General features: G+C 42.1%; 1 protein-coding gene and 1 pseudogene across 3 annotated transcripts in view; one reads left to right on the plus strand and one right to left on the minus strand.

The window, feature by feature from the left end:
* The window catches only part of Ncald (neurocalcin delta), a 175,552-nt gene that overhangs the window by 106,695 nt on the left and 59,730 nt on the right, over positions 1 to 9,127 (minus strand). The window lies entirely within an intron of this gene.
* Positions 6,790 to 7,254, plus strand: LOC114619938 (annotated as a pseudogene).

The raw sequence follows: 9,127 nt of genomic DNA on the forward strand, positions 1-9,127 counted from the left end.
CATACATTGGTATGGTATGGATACATACATTGGTATGGTATGGATACATACATTGGTATGGTATGGATGCATACATTGGTATGGTATGGATACATACATTGGTATGGTAGGGATATATACATTGGTATGCCCTTGCACATGCCCTGTGTAAACACTCTCCCACTGAGCTACATTCCCCACCCTGCCCTTTATTTTAAGACAGGCTACCACTAAATTGCTCAAGCTACCACTGAACTTGTGAGCCTCCTGCCTTAGTTGCAGAAGTATCTAGAATTACAGGCCCACCTTTATGGAACATTTCGCAAGCCAGATTAACAAAGAGGTAACCAAGCTCTTAACATGTCATCAGTAGCAGGTGAAGTTGGGAATTTAGGTTGTCTGACTCCAAGGTCAATTAGAAGATTTCAAAATAAGACTTTTAAAGATTTCCTTCCTCATTTCTAAAGAGAACACATGCTAATAATAGAGCAAAAGATAGTTTATATTAGCATAAAATACACTGTGAAGTGCCACTCAAGTTACAGAGTCTGTATGACACACAGAAGAGTTGCATACCACATGATCAATCCCAGGAACCAAGCATTGTAAATATGCCTTCAATCATTAGATGCTTAGAAAATTTAGGGTTATGGTAAAAATTTTTAAAATGTTGGCAACTTGCTTAATTCTTACTACATTAGTTGAAGACTTGAAGGTATTTATGCTCAGAAAATATCTCTGGAAAATGCTATCAGGATATATAACCTGAATAGCTCATATTTATAAAAAACGAATCAGTGATTGGTAATCTTTCTAAATGGTAAGCACAGGCCAGATGTGAATTATGCCAAACAAGGAAGAAGTTACACCGATTTTCCATGTGCCTTAGAGGATTAAAGCAAGAGTCCTTGCTACCCCATTCTATAAGGCTGAAGCCATCCTAACACTGAATTCTTACAAAAGAACAGCGGAACAATGCCTCTCATGGGTACAGTTGCAAAAACCTTCAGCAAATTCTTGCAAATCCAATCTAACAGTACTTAAGAGAGCTGTATGCCGCAGGAAGCAAGTAAGAAGTCAGGTGCGGCTCAAGATTTCCACATCCGTTTATGTAATCAGTCACGTGAACGGGCAAAAACAATGTCTCATATGATGATTTTAAAAGATGCAGAAAACCTCTCGACAAAATACAACATTTGTTTATGAGGAGAACTTTCGGTAAATAAGGACCTTCCAAACTCTGTAAAGAATAACTTCAGAGGACCCATAGCTGCTCACACTCAGCGCGTGATTCTAAAACTTCCTCACCAGGATCAGCGGCAAAGCAGAGCTGTGCCTCCAGTCACCTCTCTCCAACATTACTGGGAATACTAGCTAATTCAATAGAAGGGAAAAGAGGTATTGAAAGTAAGAGAAAAAAACCCAACTGCTTGCAGATAGCATGATACTGTGTAATAGAAGTGCGGATGAGGGCAGGCATGGTCACACACACCTTCAATCCAGGTGCTTGGGAAGCAGAGGCAGGCAGATCTCTGAGTTCGAGGCCAGCCTGGTCTACAGAGTGAGTTCCAGGACAGCCAAAGCTTCACAGAAAAACCCTTCTTTGAAAACAAACAAACAAATAAAATAAAAATTAGAGAAGAGAAAGAAAAACGCAGGTGAATCAGTGAGCTCTTAGACACAGGTTTGTTACAAACATGGCTGCTTTCGTTATGTTCTATATGTTAGTGAACATGTAGATTGAAATTAAAAGCACAGTGTCGTTCCCATCAGCACCTCCTAAAATGAAGTACTTAGGTGTCACCTAACTAAATTTGTACAAGACACCAGGAGAATGGTAAAACCTTGGTGACTTAGGTCAAAGCACTGAAGCCGGAGGCGACATTCCGTCAGTGCTGCTAGTGTCGCCGCTTCCCAGCTTCATCTATAGCACATGCAGCATCACAGCAGCCTTGGTTCTGAACACACACCATGTGCATTTTACACCATGCATGTCGCTCCAGAAAACACCTACACTGCCTGAGACAATTCAGCCAGCTGCCGCAGTTTATGAACTGTTGTGATTTTAACGTACATACAAAGTTTTTGTACATAACAAGTCTGTTTTTTTTCTCTTACAGAAAAATAATGACTTAATTACAGAAAACAAAGGCTGAGTATCTTCTTGCCATCACTTCTCAGTACGTATGAAATCAGTGTGTCTCCGGATTGGATTTTGTTATGAGGTCCTATTTTTTTTTTGTCAACTTGAGTTTCATTAAAATCATTAAGTGGATTTTTGGCTTAAGACCGAATTCCCAACAATTTCTGAAATGGCCTTAAACATCTGTCATTTTGTACTATGCATTTATGCAAAGCAGTGTTTTCAGCATTGATGATTATAAAATCAAAATATTAATTAGCCGAAAAATATTGAAGCTACTATACCCCCCGCAGTACCAAATATTCATCCAAGACCTAATTTTTATGTAAAAATAAACAAGAACATCAATCTCATTAATAGTACATTTGCTTCTACATTTCATGAATGGTATAATTATGTGTGTACCAAGGGAATAACTTTTAAAATAAACGTTTTGCTTTCTCTTCCGGTCCCAGGCGCTGCGGGAACCACAGGTTACCGTGCAGACATGGCCATATCCAAGAACCATACCACACAGATAGTCTCGCAAATGGCACAGAAGTGGCATCGAAAAATCCTGCTCACATGGACCCCTTAAGAAAATTGAGAATGTGCTTTTGCCAAGAAACACAAGGAAGGCTTGAAGAAGATGTAGGCCAACAATGCTATGACAATGAGCGCATGCGCATAGGCCACTAAGGCCCTTGTGAGGTCTAAGTCAGTTAAACTCAAGATGCCAAAGGGTCCCAGCTGCAAACTCAGCCACTTTGATTTCATTGCTCACCACAAGCTTGGGAAGCAGACTCTTGGCTATATGGTCAGGGCAGAGCCCTTGCCTGATACAAATGAGGCCCTGGGTTCTGGAACAATCGTGCATCCAGATGCAAAGAGGAGGAATCTAGCACTAATTTTATCATGACCTGCACAAAAACTAGCTCAAAGATTTTCATCGCAGTGGGGAAGGGCATTCTGGAGAGGCAGAGGAGCGGGGTGTTGGGATAGAAATGATCAAGATGCATCGTATACTTGCATGAAATTGTTAAAGAACAAATCAAACGTATATTTTTAAAAGGACCATCAGTCTTAAGTAAAATGGAAACGCTCACTACCCTAGAGCAGTGTTCTTAACCTTCCTCGTGCTCAGACCCTTTAGTTCCTCACGCCGTGGTGACCCCCAGTCATAAAATTATTTCCATTGCTATTTGATAGCTGTAATGTAACATTACATTTTACCACTGTTATGAACTGTAATGTAAGTACCTGTCTTTTTCAATGGTCTTAGGTGACGTCTAGAAAGGCTCATTCAGCCCTGAAGGGGTCACAACCCACAGGTTGAGAACCACTGCCCTAGAAGCTAATCAAGAAGAAGGCCTACATGATTGCTGCTGAATTGGGCTGTTGGTCTAAATCCACAAGTATGAGTCATGAGAGAGGGACCTGATTAAAAAGTACCATTAAAAGTTTATTAAAATTTTTATTAAAAATATAAGTTTTATTACTTTTTAATTGGTTATTTTATTTATTTACATTTCAAATGTTATGCCCTTTCTCTATTTCCTCTCTGTAAAGCCCCACCTCCCCCGATTCTATGAGGGTGCTCCCCCACCCACCTACCCACTCCCACCTTACTGCCCTGGCATTCCCCTATGATGGGACATTGAGCCTTCCCAGGACTAAGGGCCTCCCCTCCCATTGATGCCAGATAAGGCTATCCTCTGCTACATATGCAGCTGGAGCCATGGGTCCCTCCGGTTGGTGGTTTAGTCCCTGGGAGCTCTGAGAGGTCTGGTTGGTTAATATTGTTGTTCCTCCTATGGGGTTGCAAACCTCTTTAGCTCCTTCAGCCTGTCCTGTAACTCTTCCGTTGGGGTCCCTGTGCTCAGTCCAATGGATGGCTGCTAGCATCTGCCTCTGTATTTGTCAGACTCTGGCAGATCCTCTCAGGAAACAGCTATATCAGACTCCCATCAGCAAGTGATTCTTGGCATCAGCAATAGTGTCGGGGTGTGGTGTCTGTAGATGGAATGGATCCCTAGGTGTGGAGGTCTCTGGATGACCTTTCCTTCAGTCTCTGCTCCATTTTTTTTTTCAGAGCTGAGTACCAAACCCAGAGCCCTGCACTTGCTAGGCAAGCACTCTGCCACTGAGCTAAATCCCCAACCCCACTGCTCCATTTTTTTTGTCCCTGTCTTTCCTTTGAACAGGAACCACTCTGGGTTAAAATTTTAAGGGTGGCCCCATCATTCAACTGGAGGCTGTGCTATCTACTTGAGGTAGTCTCTAAAGTCCCTTTTGTTGGTTATTTCAGCTAATGTTATCCCCTTGGGGTCCTGGGAGCCTCTTGCTTTCCTGGCATCTGGGACTTGCTGGTGGTTACCCCCAGTTCCCCATCCCCCATTGCTACACACCTCTGTTCAATTTCCTGACCCTCTGTACATCTCCTCCATCTCCTCCCACACCTGATCCTGCCCTCCTTTTTTCCTTCCCCTCCTTTCTTCCTCCCAAGTCCCTCCCTCCTTCTACCTCCTGTGATTATTTTGTTCTCCTTTCTAAGTAGAATTGAGGCATCCACACTTTGGTCTTTCTTCTTCTTGAGCTTCTTGGGTATTCTGAACTTAATATCCATTTATCAGTGAATGCATACCATATATATTCTTTCGTAACTGGGTCATCTCACTCAGGATGATATTTTCTAGTTCTATCCATTTGCCTGTGAATTTCATGAAGTCGCTGTTTTTAATAGCTGAATAGTACTCCACTGTGTAAATGTACCTCATTTTCTGTATCCATTCCTCTGTTGAGGGGCATCTGGGTTGTTTCTAGCTTCTGGCTATTATAAATAAGGCTGCTATGAACATAGTGGAGCATATGTCCGTAGCATCTTCTGGGTATATGCCCAGGAGTGGTTAGCTGGGTCCTCAGGTAATACTATGTCCAATTTTCTGAGAAACCTCCAGACTGATTTCTAGAGTGGCTGTACCAGCTTGCAATCCCACCAACAATGGAGGAGTCTTCCTCTTTCTCCACATCCTTGACAATATCTGCTTTCACCTAAGTTTTTGATCTTAGCCACTCTAGCTGGTGTGAGGTGGAATCTCAGGGTCATTTTGATTTGCATTTCCCTGATGACTAAGAGTGTTGGACATTTTTTTAGGTGCTTCTTGGCCATTCAAGATTCTTTAGTTGGGAATTATTTGTTTAGCTTTGTATCCCATTTTTAATAGGGTTATTTGGTTCTCTGGAGTCTAACTTCTTGAGTTCTTTGTATATATTGGATATAACCCTCTATAGGATGTAGGATTGGTAAAGATCTTTTCCCAATTTGTAGGTTGTCATTTGTATCCTGATGACAGTGTCCTTTGTTTTTCAGAAGCTTTTCAATTTTATAAATCGTTTTTATTATTTAAAAACAATACTAAAATCTTCTAGAGCTAGAGAAACAGTTCATCAGTTGAGAGCACTTGTCGCTATTTGCTCTTCTAGAGAACGGGGTCACTCACATTGGGTAGTTCATAATCTGCAGCTCCAGCTCTGGAGAGCTGATGCCTTCTCTTGTCTTCTGTGGGTGCACATATGTGAGTACACACATGTATGCACTCACACATACATATGCACAAAATAAAAAAAATAATTAAATTAAAAAAATAAAACTTCTTAAGAGGCTGGAGAGATAGCTCAGTATGTAAGGTGTGGGGTTTCCATGACAGTGTGACATCTTGGCTTATTCCTAGCACCCCAGGACTCCCAGGATGACAGCATGCCTCAAATCCCAGAGCAAGGGAAAACAAGACAGGCAGATCCCAGGTCAGAAGCAGTAAACTCCAGGTCCAATGAGAGACACTGTCTCAAAAATTAGGATTGCAGAGGACATCTAAAATTGATCTCTGGTAACTGAGTCAGTGTGCAGGTGAGGGTTCTCTCTCTTTCTCTCTCTCTCTCTCTCTCTCTCTCTCTCTCTCTCTCTCTCATACACACTCACACTCACATATATACACATACTCACACATATACACTCACACACACACATGTACACATACACAGTCTCTCTCATACACACACACACACACACACACACACACACACACACACAATTCTCTGTGGAGGTCAATGTCAACAGGATGAGACGCTGAAGACTTTTTTGTGAGAAAACATTTGCCAAGGACACATCTGGAAGAGGACTGTTATCCAAAATACACAAAGAGCTCTCAAAACTCAGCAAGGAACGAAACCTTGTTAGAAACCATCCCAGAGAACTTAACAGACACCACAATCACGACGATGCGTCACGGACATGTTTGCCGTCTCAAATGTTAGGGAGGTGAGAATCTGATCAAGGAAGCTCCACTACAGAGCCCCTAGGACTGCCAAATCTGAAGCCCAGGCAGCACCATACTGATGATGATGTGAAGTGACAGGGACTCTCACTCACTGCTGGCGGCATGTGGGACAGCAGATCCATAAAAACACACTCACGTGGTGCAGACACTGCATTCCTAAACGCTTACCTAAAAGCAGAAAAGTGACCCATGATCGTGTGTAGCAGTTTTATTCATAATTGTCAAACCTTGGAAACCACAAAGTTATCCTTCTGATAATAGAGAAATAAATGCAAAATATCAAGGCCATAAAATATTATTTACTATAAAAATGAATTAGATAGATATTCCGCTTTCCTGCGAGTTGTGAGTGTTGGCGGCAGAATCATGGTGGACATAATGGAACTTCTGAAAGCGCGCGTCAACGCCAGCATGTTAACACAGTATATCGACCGGCCCGTGTGCTTCGTGGGGAAGCTAGAAAAGATTCATCCTACTGGAAAAATGTTTATCCTTTCAGATGGAGAAGGAATAAATGGAACCATTGAATTGATGGAGCCACTTGACGAAGAAATCTCTGGAATCATAGAAGTAGTTGGAAAAGTCACAGCCAAGGCAACCATACTATGTGCATCTTATATTCAGTTTAAGGAAGATTGCAATCGTTTTGATCTTGAACTTTACAATGAAGCTGTGAAAATTATCAATGAGTTTCCTCAGTTTTTTCCTTTAGGGCTTACACAACATGAATGAGCTTCTTGAGTTTCCTAAGATTGCCCTTGAGCTACATTGAAGGCTATTAAAGAAGACTCCTTCAGCTTAAGGGGGAAATACCTATCACTTCTAATATTTAATTTGCTCTTTTTTATGTATTTTTTTGTAAATCTAATATGATAGTTTACAACTAAGTCTTTTTATAAATTTTTAAAAATTGATATTTCAATATATGGTCTGAATAATAAAACCAAAATATGAAAAAAAATGAATTAGATATAAACTTATGAAATGACATTTTTAAAAGTCCTAAATACATATTACCAAGAAAAAGATACCAACTAGAAAAGCTACACACCCTTGGAAGGGCAAATCAGTGGTTATCAGGGCTGGTCCCGATGGAGGGCTGGGTGGGAGGACTCAGAAGATACATGTATGTAAAACTATGTGAGAGGAAAGGGGGCGAATATGCACCCCAAACAATATGCACCCCAAACACACCCCCTTGATATAAGGGTCACCTGGAGCTAAGGGCACCAGGAAAACAGCACGGGGGAAAACATTTTAATCGCACCCCTTCCTGAAAGCAGGGGATAAAAGCTCCATGCAACAAATGCCCTCCCTGTTCCAGGAAAGAAATATATTCTTTGAGCTTAGTGAGTTCTGTACAGGCTCTGAAAAGAATTGGTTTCCTTTTTCTTCCCACACGATTTACTTCCTATAGCTGCCAGTCTTTGACAGCTAATCATAGACGCTTTTGGGCCACTTGCTCAGCCTTAATGTCCTTCTTCGGCACCTAAGCCAGGTAAGACGTCGTACATCGTATTTGGATGTGTTTCTTCCATTAGGACAGTCTAGGCCTACCTGAATGAGCCATCAGAGGTACAGGGAAATTTTTCTCCCCTATTAACACTGTAGGGCGGACACATGTTAAAATTTGTACAACCCCCCAAAATACTCAACACCCAGAGTGAACCCCAATCCTGCTATGTGCAACATGAATAATGAGCCTTATAAACACAGTGACCTTGGGGAACTAGATGTCAGCATAGAGTAACAAAGCAGCCTGTGAAACTACTGACAGAAGGACACGGGGTGGGCACAGGGCACATGGAAGATCTCTATTTTTTTTTTTTTTAGTGAATCTAAAACTGCTCTTACAAAATTTCATCTCAGTCTGGGGAAATGGCAGTTGTTAAAGTCCTTGCCACACAGATGGAAGGATCAGAGTTCAGATCCACCGCTACTCACGAAAGAGCTGTGGCTGTGGCCGCCTGCCTATGATTTCTGCCTCAGAAGGAGAGGACGAAGGATCCCGGGAGCAAGCTGATTAGCAAGACTAGCCATATTGGTTTGCCTGGGAGACTGTCTCAAAGCTTAATGGAGACGGAGGAATGATGACGTAAGACTGTCCACATGGCCTGAAGGTCTCCACAGGCTGGTGCATATGTGTGAGCCCTGCACACACATGAAAAGAAGAAAATGAAAAACAAAAATTTGTCCTTTGGGACTGGGATGCAGTTTAGTTGGTAGAGTGTCCGCTCAGCATGCACAAGGCCTTGGGTTCAGTCCCCAGAAATGCAAAAACCAGACGTGGTGGCAGAAACCTAAAATCTCAACACTCAGAAGGCAGGGACAGGAGAATCAGAAGTTCGGGGCTAGTCTGAAATACACAGAACACTATTTTTGTGTTTTAAAATTAGAGCAGCTCATCCTTGTCTATTCGCAGCTTGCTTTTTAATAAGTGTTGTCTGTTTAAAAACTGGAAAATGACATTTTCTCCATTTAGACATTGAGCATGTCTCTCTCTTCCCTGTTCAACCCCAAACTAAGATCTTGTTATAAGGATTCATGTGCAGAACAGAAGCGCTCCTCGCAGGCCTGGCAGAGTCAGCTCCGCCCTCCCTAGCAGCAGCAGCAGAAGCAGCAGAAGCAGCAGAAGCAGCAGCAGCAGCAGAAGCAGCAGAAGCAGCAGAAGCAGCAGAAGCAGCAGAAG

This window comes from Grammomys surdaster, unplaced genomic scaffold, assembly GCF_004785775.1.
Source record: "Grammomys surdaster isolate TR1022 unplaced genomic scaffold, NIH_TR_1.0 63, whole genome shotgun sequence".
NCBI classification, from domain to species: domain Eukaryota; kingdom Metazoa; phylum Chordata; class Mammalia; order Rodentia; family Muridae; genus Grammomys; species Grammomys surdaster.